We start from the raw sequence: 9,212 nt of genomic DNA, 5'->3' as shown, positions 1-9,212 counted from the left end.
GTCCTAGAAAAAAAAAAGGGATTGGACTAAAATGCACACAGCCAGTGAAGACAAACAAATAGAACCAATGAGGAAAGCAGTCTTAATTCAATCCATCGTCATGTAAATATTGTCCCTGGTGGTGCCATGCTGATGTACTGTTAGAGCTCAATAAACTATGTCATCACTTCTCAAAAACTTTTGTTCAGACGAAAATGGAGACAGAAGGACTGGGTTTGAGGTTTAGATGTCCTCAGTTTCACTCAGTAAACATTAATGCTGGGCTGATGTGGTGACATATCCTGACATACGTAGTTTGACGTAGTAGATTACAGATCAGAATGGATTACATATAAGTATCTTGTTACCATGCTAACTAATGCTAGCTTTATCTTAGATAGGTATAGTAAGTTATAAGGGCTTTTATTTGTATAAGGGATTAAAAAAAAATATGGCATATTTAGCATACCAATTCAATTCACAGGACACAATCATACCATTAGACAGTAATGGTCATGATTGATAATGACACAGTATTGTATTTGGCCTGACTTGTGTATGGTATATTAGTCTCATGATGCAGGGTTCAAGTAGAGAGTTACCCAGAATAACTGCCTCTCTCTCTCCCTCTGTGTGTGTGTGTGTGTGTGTGTGTGTGTGTGTGTAAACAGTAAATAGTAAACAGTAAAACACAGTATACAATACAGACAGACAGCTGTTGTCTAACCTGATGAAATTAAATACGACAACACAGGGTGAGTACTTACAGGTGAGTGCACTAGGCCACGGACAAAATAGCTGATTGCATGGATGGGGGGGGGGGGGGGGGGGGGGAGGTCGGATCTGAGGACTGTGAGATCAGTGCTGGGCGGGTCTCCCCAAAAACCTCATGCTTGACCACACACAGGCCTGTGATGACCAGGCAAGAGACAGCAGGGGAATGCGGGGGCTGCAGAAACTACAGACACTGGAGGCAGCCTACTTCTTACCATCCCTCGGGATTAATAAAATATCCATCCATCTATCTATCTATCTACTTTGTCTCAGCTCACTGCTTCTGCAGCAGAGTTCAAACTTCCTGTAACCATCACCTGCCATTTTTATCACATGCTGTTAGCTGGTGAAGCTAGTTACATAACTATCTCTGTGTTTGTGGGGTTTTTTTACACAGTATGTCTGGTGTTTATTTACAGAATGTTAGCATGCTAATGTCGCAGAGACTGTGCAGAATGATGAAACTGCATGTATAAATTGAGGCAATGTACGGTTCTTTGAATGGCTGTGTTGTTGAGGGGTCACTGATTAAATGGCCTGGAGTTTAGTTTGTGGGTGTTTGCAACCTATTAAAGCGCCGTCATGCAAGCCTGCTCCGTCCTGAAATTAGAAGGGGGGACAGTTAGAAAGTGGACCACATTTCAACAGCAGAGTAAATTAATTTGAACTGGCATTCCTGTTTGGGTTTTAAAAATCTGTGCTGTAAATAAAAACAGTTCAGTCTTATCTAACTATTACACCAGAGATGCGGCATCCGTCAGAATAACCAGCCCCCAGAATCATGGCCGTCCTTTTCAACTCCCTTGTTTTTGCTGAATCACCGTCTGAACCTCAGAGACTTGGAGGGGGGTAAAAAAGAAGCAGGACCCACACATCCATCTTTTTAAGGCAGGCTTTCTGATTTCACTGAAGAGTGGAGCACCGAGCCTGAGACTCTCTCCCCGATCTCTCTCCTCAACCACCACTAACAATTACAGGCCCCTCACAGAGTGAGAGAGAGAGACTGAGACACAGCAGGGTCTGTGGCCCCTTTCTGTCAGGAGCCTGTCTAGAGCCAGGTCTTTGACTGAGTTGGATAGAGACCCCCCCCCCCCCCCTCGTACCCCCGGAAGAGTTTGTCAGCTTGTTACCAGGAGGAGTAGGAGACTTTTTTGTATTGCTGGAGCACTGGAATAGCTCTACAAAACTGAAATTGCTCCTATATTGGTCCCACAGATTTAAATGACCGTATTCAGCTGACTGTTGCTTTGAGTGTACATGTAAGTGTGAAAGGAGAGCTCATGATGAGGTAATGCTGCCAAAAAGCCTTTGTTTGTGAACGGATATAACTGTTGAGAGTGAATGTAATCTTAAACATACTTGGAATGAAAAATGTTTTGTTCATTTGTATTGTTTGCTAAAATATATAATCAATCAGTAGACTAATCAGTTAAGTTAATGATGCAGTGAAAGTACATTTGAAAGTGATCTCAACTGTAAATGAACCATCGCGGTGATATGATCGAGAAGCAGAGAGAAGAGAGGACTCGTCTAAAATGGCTCCACACAGAGAGAAATATGATGAATGCCACTGTCATGTGGAATGCTGGTATGGACACAATAATGGATCATTTAATTAGTTCCATTGTACCAACAATATTGCCACTTACTTACACCATCTATCTTGTAGTCTATCAGCAGACACCCACGCCAGCAGAGTTATATAAGGAGGAATTGACATGAACTGGAAATCACTTCTGAGTACTGAGTCAGACTTAATTCCATTCTTAGGTACAAAGTGCAGTAGTGATTGTCGAAATGTATAGTTTTATGTTTCTGGCGCCTAAACTTAGACCCTTAGAACATATAGTTATGCAACAAGTACAGTGTGCTAATTCATTATTTAGATATTGAGTTCATAATACCTTAAGCTACAACTTGGGACCACGAGATTGCATTTGGCAGCTATAAATCAACGCTGGGCTTGCCTAGGTAGCGAGTATAGCATATCTATAGGTGCAAGATAGGTTTCCTTGTGTCCCTGATCTGTAATTAACCTCAGTGTAATTTGTTTGGAAGGACTGAAAGTACAGGGGGTGAATGCATGGGGTGTGAACCCTGTTTCTGTGCGAAGTGGAAGTCACACTTTGAAAAATGGATCTAATAAACTAGGGGACAACATCAAGTTTGATATGTGTAGACTGTACAATGATAACACCTACTGAATCGTAGGCAAGATACAAGTCGGTAGGGAGGGAAAGTGAAAATCTACAGCCCTAGTGGTTGCGTTTCTTATGGGAGAGCATCTAACATTGACCAGGAGCTGCAATTCCTCTGCTGTTTCTTTCCATGCTACCTCCCTCTTAGCGCTGTCATGGTAACAGCAGGAGAACACTTCATGCTACAAGGCCTCTGCTGCCACGACTCAACAAGATGTGCTTCTTTGTTAGAATCCCAAATATTTCCTTTTGCATGTTTTACCTCCATCTATTACATTAAGGTTTGTCGCCAGTATCGTGTTGATCAGTTCGTCATGTCATGCTGCATTCCTACTGGTTGGTTAGTAGACATAGGTCATAGCAGCAGTCACATTGATGTAAGATGGTCGCCCTAAATCTCTTAAACTTTCAGAATTTTGTCCCAGGCTATCTTTGGTTGCAAGACCGTGACAATGACCATCTTTGAACCTCTCAGTGCAACATGGCACCACCGTTTTGGAGCCATGACCAAAGATATCACCATGTTTCTTTCACGTCTTTCATCTGGGACAGCCCAAAATCGCACAGTGTGTTCCCATAAAGGGAAACCACATCTGTTTGTTCCCAGAGATGCCCTAATAAGGGCCTGTGTCCACCAAACACGCTAGCGACGCCTATTCTCAATACATTTCCTATGTAGCTCAGCACCCTCATCGGAAAAACACCCTCAGCATGGAACGTTTGTTTCCGCTCCAGTCCCATGTTGGTCCAATATCACTTTTCTCTTGCCGGCCAATTAAAACCGAAGGGGGGTCAGGACATACATTGTCAACAGTGTCAGTAGTGGAAGAGGAAAAACCAGTCGTATGTGACAGTCTCGAAGACTAGAAGGATGACAGCTTCTGTTGTAATGCCACATGAGTTTCTTTTGTTTGTCAATGTCATATTTTTAATCTCTGAGTACTGAACATTTCAGTAAGCTAGTTAGTTAGCATAAGCAAATGTTAATATCCGGAAGTGCAGTGAGGTGCAATTTGCGTACTCTACCTTTAATAGATTCAATAACATTGATTATTGTGTATCTGACATTTTAGTATTAAATCAGTATGTTTCCTGTGACCTAGGTAGGTCACAATACTAATGGGAAAGATAAAAATCATCTGAGCAACAAAAACGAAAGCACGGTAGATAATCATCTCCTGCTTTTCAAGACAGAAAGAAAAGAAAAACGCAAGTGAAACCTTTGCAGTTAAAACAATAGCTAATTACCTCATGGATGGCCTCATTAAAAAATGGTGTTGTACTGCTTTGATGTGTCTACAACCATCTCTCTTAAGTCATAATCATTGTTTCATCAGATGAAAGGCAGCAAGTTAATCTTAGGTCAACTGTTCAAGGGATAAGCACAATGTTGCAGTACAAATGGTAAAGCATTGGAAGTGGTTCAAAATACTGAGTAAAATACCTCAATCTAACATTGATTTTTTTTCCAAACAGCTATCTTTTCTAAACAGGAATTATTCAAATTTCACTTGCGGATGGTATGATGAGCTGTCTCCAGGGTTTCATCTATGGCCTTAGTCTGGTGTCTCAGGGACTGTAACTGGACGATGAAATAGCCACGGCCACCAGTGTTATGGCGACTCTGGCTATTGGAGATTTCAAGAGAGGGCGTTTTAAACCCCAATGGCAAGACTGCCTCAGTTCCATTCAGTTCCACCAGGGACTGTATATTCCACATATTTTAGTTGAGAAAGTTCTGGAAAAACACAGTAATGACTCATTTTCTTAAGTTTCTTAAGTTTGTTTTTGAAGTTGTACTTTAAGACTTAGCCAAATAGGATGTACTGTCAACAAAGGAGAAATGTGTTTGTTGCAGAGACATTTCAGAGCTAGAAGTCTGTTCCCTTCTCTTTCTCTTCTCTTTGTCTCTGTTGGTCTTTTCATCTTTCAGTTATTCTCCATTTTCTCTTTTTTTCAAAAACAGGGCAGCTCGGAACTGTCTTCCTCTCCTGGGTTCAAAATACCCGCATAAATAACCTGATTACTCTTACCTGACAAGAGACAGTTACCAGCCTTCAAAAGCATTCACTGTCAATAAACACCATTGTGAAAGTCATGACTGATCTTTTACATGAAGGCATGCTATCACTCACGCACTGATCAAAGGGGAAGACAGACCACCCTAGAATAATCAAACCTCCTTGCAGCTACACACAGAGAGAGCAAGAGAGAGAGAGAGAGAGAGAGAGAGAGAGAGACTCTTTTCATAGTCTGCAACCTATTCTTCGGCTAGGCTCACATGATATACTACTACATTGTTGCACAAGAAAAAGAGGTCGTGAGAAAAGACCACAGTACATCTTCATACTGTGTAGTTGAACTCCTCTCTTTTACTTCTACTTTTGTTTTTGCTGTGGCAAATCCAAAGTGAGTGATGACGGAAGAAGTATCAGCATGGCTCCACGCTCGCCAGTGCACTGATAAAAGTGAAACAAGAAAAAAGGCAACGCATGCAGCCATTCACTCCTTTTGCAATATTCTTCTTGTGGAGTAATGAAAGGGGCAAAAAAGGGGGTTTGCAGGTAACGTAAGCATTTCTGGAGCTGGCGTGGCTCGGGCTTCATGTCTAGTGACCTCTCCTGGGACCGGCACAGAGATCCTGATTCACGGTAACAAAGCAAAAAATGAAATCTAGGCAGCAAGCATTTCCTAATGGCCAGGGCATGGTAACGGCCACATGTGCAGTAGAACATGCAAACGCTCACAAACATGAACGCAATCTCTCTCCCACTCCCTCTCACACGCACTTACAGGCATCTACGAAACGTGAGAATGTGAGAGAGGTAAGAAGAGAGAGAGAGAGAGACAACAAAGAAACTCTAATGTGCACTCATTTACCAATGCACTGAGAGAGAGAGAGAGAGAGAGAGAAAGAGACAGAGAGAGAGAGAGAGAGAGAGAGAGGAAGGGAGTGTGAAAAAGGGAGAGAGCATGAGGGGGAGAGAGATCATAATATAGAAGAGCACGAGAGAGAGGAGAGCTAGAGAGGAAAAAGAGGAAGAGCTTTAACTCAAAGTGCAGGCTGATTTCCAGGGCAGTTTGAGGGATTTGTGTCATCACAGGCAGATAATTGTCAGCATGTGCCTCCATTGTGGGTGTTTCTCAACACGCTTAATGGGCAGAATGCCAGAGATGAGCCCTCATGGACAACCATACGGAGTGCCGAAGCAAGCTTCTTTCTTTTTTAAGTGCAGTCTGGACTCTAAACTCTTTCAAGTGTTTCAGGCGTTTCATCATCCACCCATCACTTCTAACCGCCATCCCAAATGTACCCATTGCCTCTCCATCTGAGTTACATGAAATTGTTGATGACACAAGAGAGTGGGTGCATTTGTCCGGTATTTTTGATGCTGTCTTTTGTTTTCTCTGTTATGAGATTTATTGGTCATTGGTTCAATTAATGCACATTTTTAGTAATAGGATTACTCAGTGAATTCTTTAAACCATTTCTTCATATGACATCAGAAAATATATGACATACATAAATTGAGCTCTGACCCATTTCACCCAAAAGTCAATTTCTCGTGCATCTTTATGCAAGCTCTGTACTGTCATAATCTCTGGTCATGAAGCGTTTCATGCTACTATGCACGGCTCGCTTGCACAGAGCCATAACAATCATGCGCCACTCACAGCTGCCTTCATGTGTTATCCGTTGTGAGCCCTCGTTTCTATGCTTATGAGGAGGAGAAGAACGTTAAAAAGATGATTGAAGTTTCATGAAAACACGATGGCTGCTTGTGTGTGTGTGTGTGTGTGTGTGTAGGTGGGTAGGTATCCACATGTTCACATTGACAACCCCCCCCCCCCCCCTCCATATAGCACACATCCAGCACCACAACCGGAAATAAAAACCCTGTAAATAGGACCCCCTTGTCTCAACGCTTCCCAGCACAAACAATTAGCCAGGGAGCAGGCTAGCTCCTCTGATCTCCCCCCTGCTGGAGCTCGTTTGACACGGTACAGGGGAGCGACCTGTCAGAGCGCTCGCAGCAAAAGCCCTCTCTCTCTCCTGAGCCCTCCCCTGTTGACACTGCACACAGCCCTGGCTGCCTAACTAGACAAAGTTTGAAATTCACTTCTTCAAAGGCGAGGCAGAACAAAAAAATAAAAAAAGCTTATTCAAAATGCTCATATATGATCATTTCATCATATATGTGTTTTTTTGGTGTTTTGGGGGTGCCTTACATTGCAGGTTAGTTCAAGCAATCTTTAAGGTTGGTATTAACAGGTATTAACAGTTGTTTTTTCAGATGATGTTTTTTCCCCTGATGATGAATTCATAGGAAGAAATAGTAAACCAGTACAAATCTGAGGACAACGTCTTAGCGAGCTGTTTCGGCACACGCGTCTTACTTCTGTATGTACGCAATTTTTTATGCATGAACTTATTGTAGTATTGTATAGTTAAAAACAACACTCTTTTGAAACTTTCACTCTCCGAAATGTGTTTCACTGTACTTTGCTTTCAATATTTATATTCCTCGATGGGGTAATTGCTTGCATTGTGCCTCTCTTATTCGGTTCGGTTCGGCTCGCTTCGGTTAAAAGCATATCCCAAATGACTAAATGTAAGTGTTAATGTAAGGACATGCATCGTTTTCTACATAATAAACCGAGTCACTGCTGGTTTGATGAGCACAAAACACACTAACATGAATTTCAGATGGCCTTATGAATCATAAAAACAAATGCAATCCAATAATAGTTTAACATAAACAGTCTGGTCTGTATGAGAGAAGAGACCCACTTTCAGAAACAGGTGGTACTAATGTTGCAACACTTTTCAAATAGACACACATTAGCATAACAAATTAACCTTATCTTTCATGTCATACATGTCAGTTACTTGGCTTCATTGCTTGTTTTTTTGGTTTCTTGCTTTAAAGTTGTTTTGCTTTCATGCCAGTGGAATTTCATCTTTCATAACCATGTTATTAAGACCCCTGACAGTCAGCGGCAGAGGCCTCTAATATCTGTGAATATCTAATGAGATTGTATGCCTCATTGCAAAAAACAAACTCAGAGGGAAGAAATCTGATATCTGGATTAAGGATCTGCCATGCTGCTCCATTCTGACTAGCAGGGACAGCAACAAAACATGAAAGAGAGAGAGAGTTAAAGAGAGAAGGGTTTTAAAAAACCCTTTTAAAGACTAAACATTCTATATATATATTCCGATTGCACACTGACCACGACCAAACTAAATAGAAAAATGAGAATCCTATCCACCCCCTTTAATACACCATCTAATGCATCCAATAGACTTTTTCAAAGCATTAACTTATACAAAGCACACTGCAATGTGTGCGTTTACCAAAGACTTAAAAAGAGAAGCAAACCCACATCAATTCCATCCATTTTGGACCTATTAGATTTTAAAACAGCTAATTTGGCAAGACCTGCTGAACATTAGCTCATTTGGATTCTCTTGGCAAAGGGGGAAAGAGAGTAATTTTCACATCCCTTGTGATTCACAAAGACAAAAGTGAAATATATATATATATATATATATAGAGAGAGAGAGAGAGAGAGAGAGAGAGAGAGAGAGAGAGAGAAGGATAGCAGGTGAGAGGGTCGAGCTGATTTTGTGGGGAGGTTTTTACATGACACTTTTCAGTGCCCATATAGTCCAAAGGGGGGAAACTAAATACTGTCCACTGAGCTGGTAAAAGTGCTGAGGAGGCCTGTGTGCTCCATAATGAATACACTGTATTACCATGTCACCATTAAACGCTGCAGCGCATGGAGCAGACACACGCCATTACACAGGATTGCAGATGGAGAGCCAAACAGCAGCTCAGGCTGGCAGTGGGTGACTTAGTAGTGCTCTGGGGGGCTCTAGTCTGAGGGCCTGAGATCCATCTGTGGCCCTAGGAGAGAGAGGGGGATAAAAAGAGAGCGAGATTTGGAGAAAGAGAGAGTTGCTTGTGAGACTTCTGAATGGGAGATCAGAGTGAAGCCAACAGGGCTCTTTAGCAGAGCCGGGGCTGATGGGAAGGGAACCTGCCAAAGCTCCGACCTAAGCAGAGGTCTGAAGATGCAGCACACATTGGGGGGTGGGGGGGGGGGGATCAGAAAAGACAGAAGGAAAAAAAAAACATCACAGGGCTCTCACTTCACGCTTGAGAAAGGAGGAGGAGGATCTTAGTAAGTAGGTGAGGGTCGAACAAACCCACCTTAATCCTTTGAAATGACATCTGGTTTGACTGGACACAG

Source organism: Clupea harengus, chromosome 8 (assembly GCF_900700415.2).
Source record: "Clupea harengus chromosome 8, Ch_v2.0.2, whole genome shotgun sequence".
Taxonomy (NCBI): Eukaryota; Metazoa; Chordata; class Actinopteri; order Clupeiformes; family Clupeidae; genus Clupea; species Clupea harengus.
The sequence above is the reverse complement of the archived record's forward strand: the minus strand, read 5'-3'. Positions refer to the sequence as shown.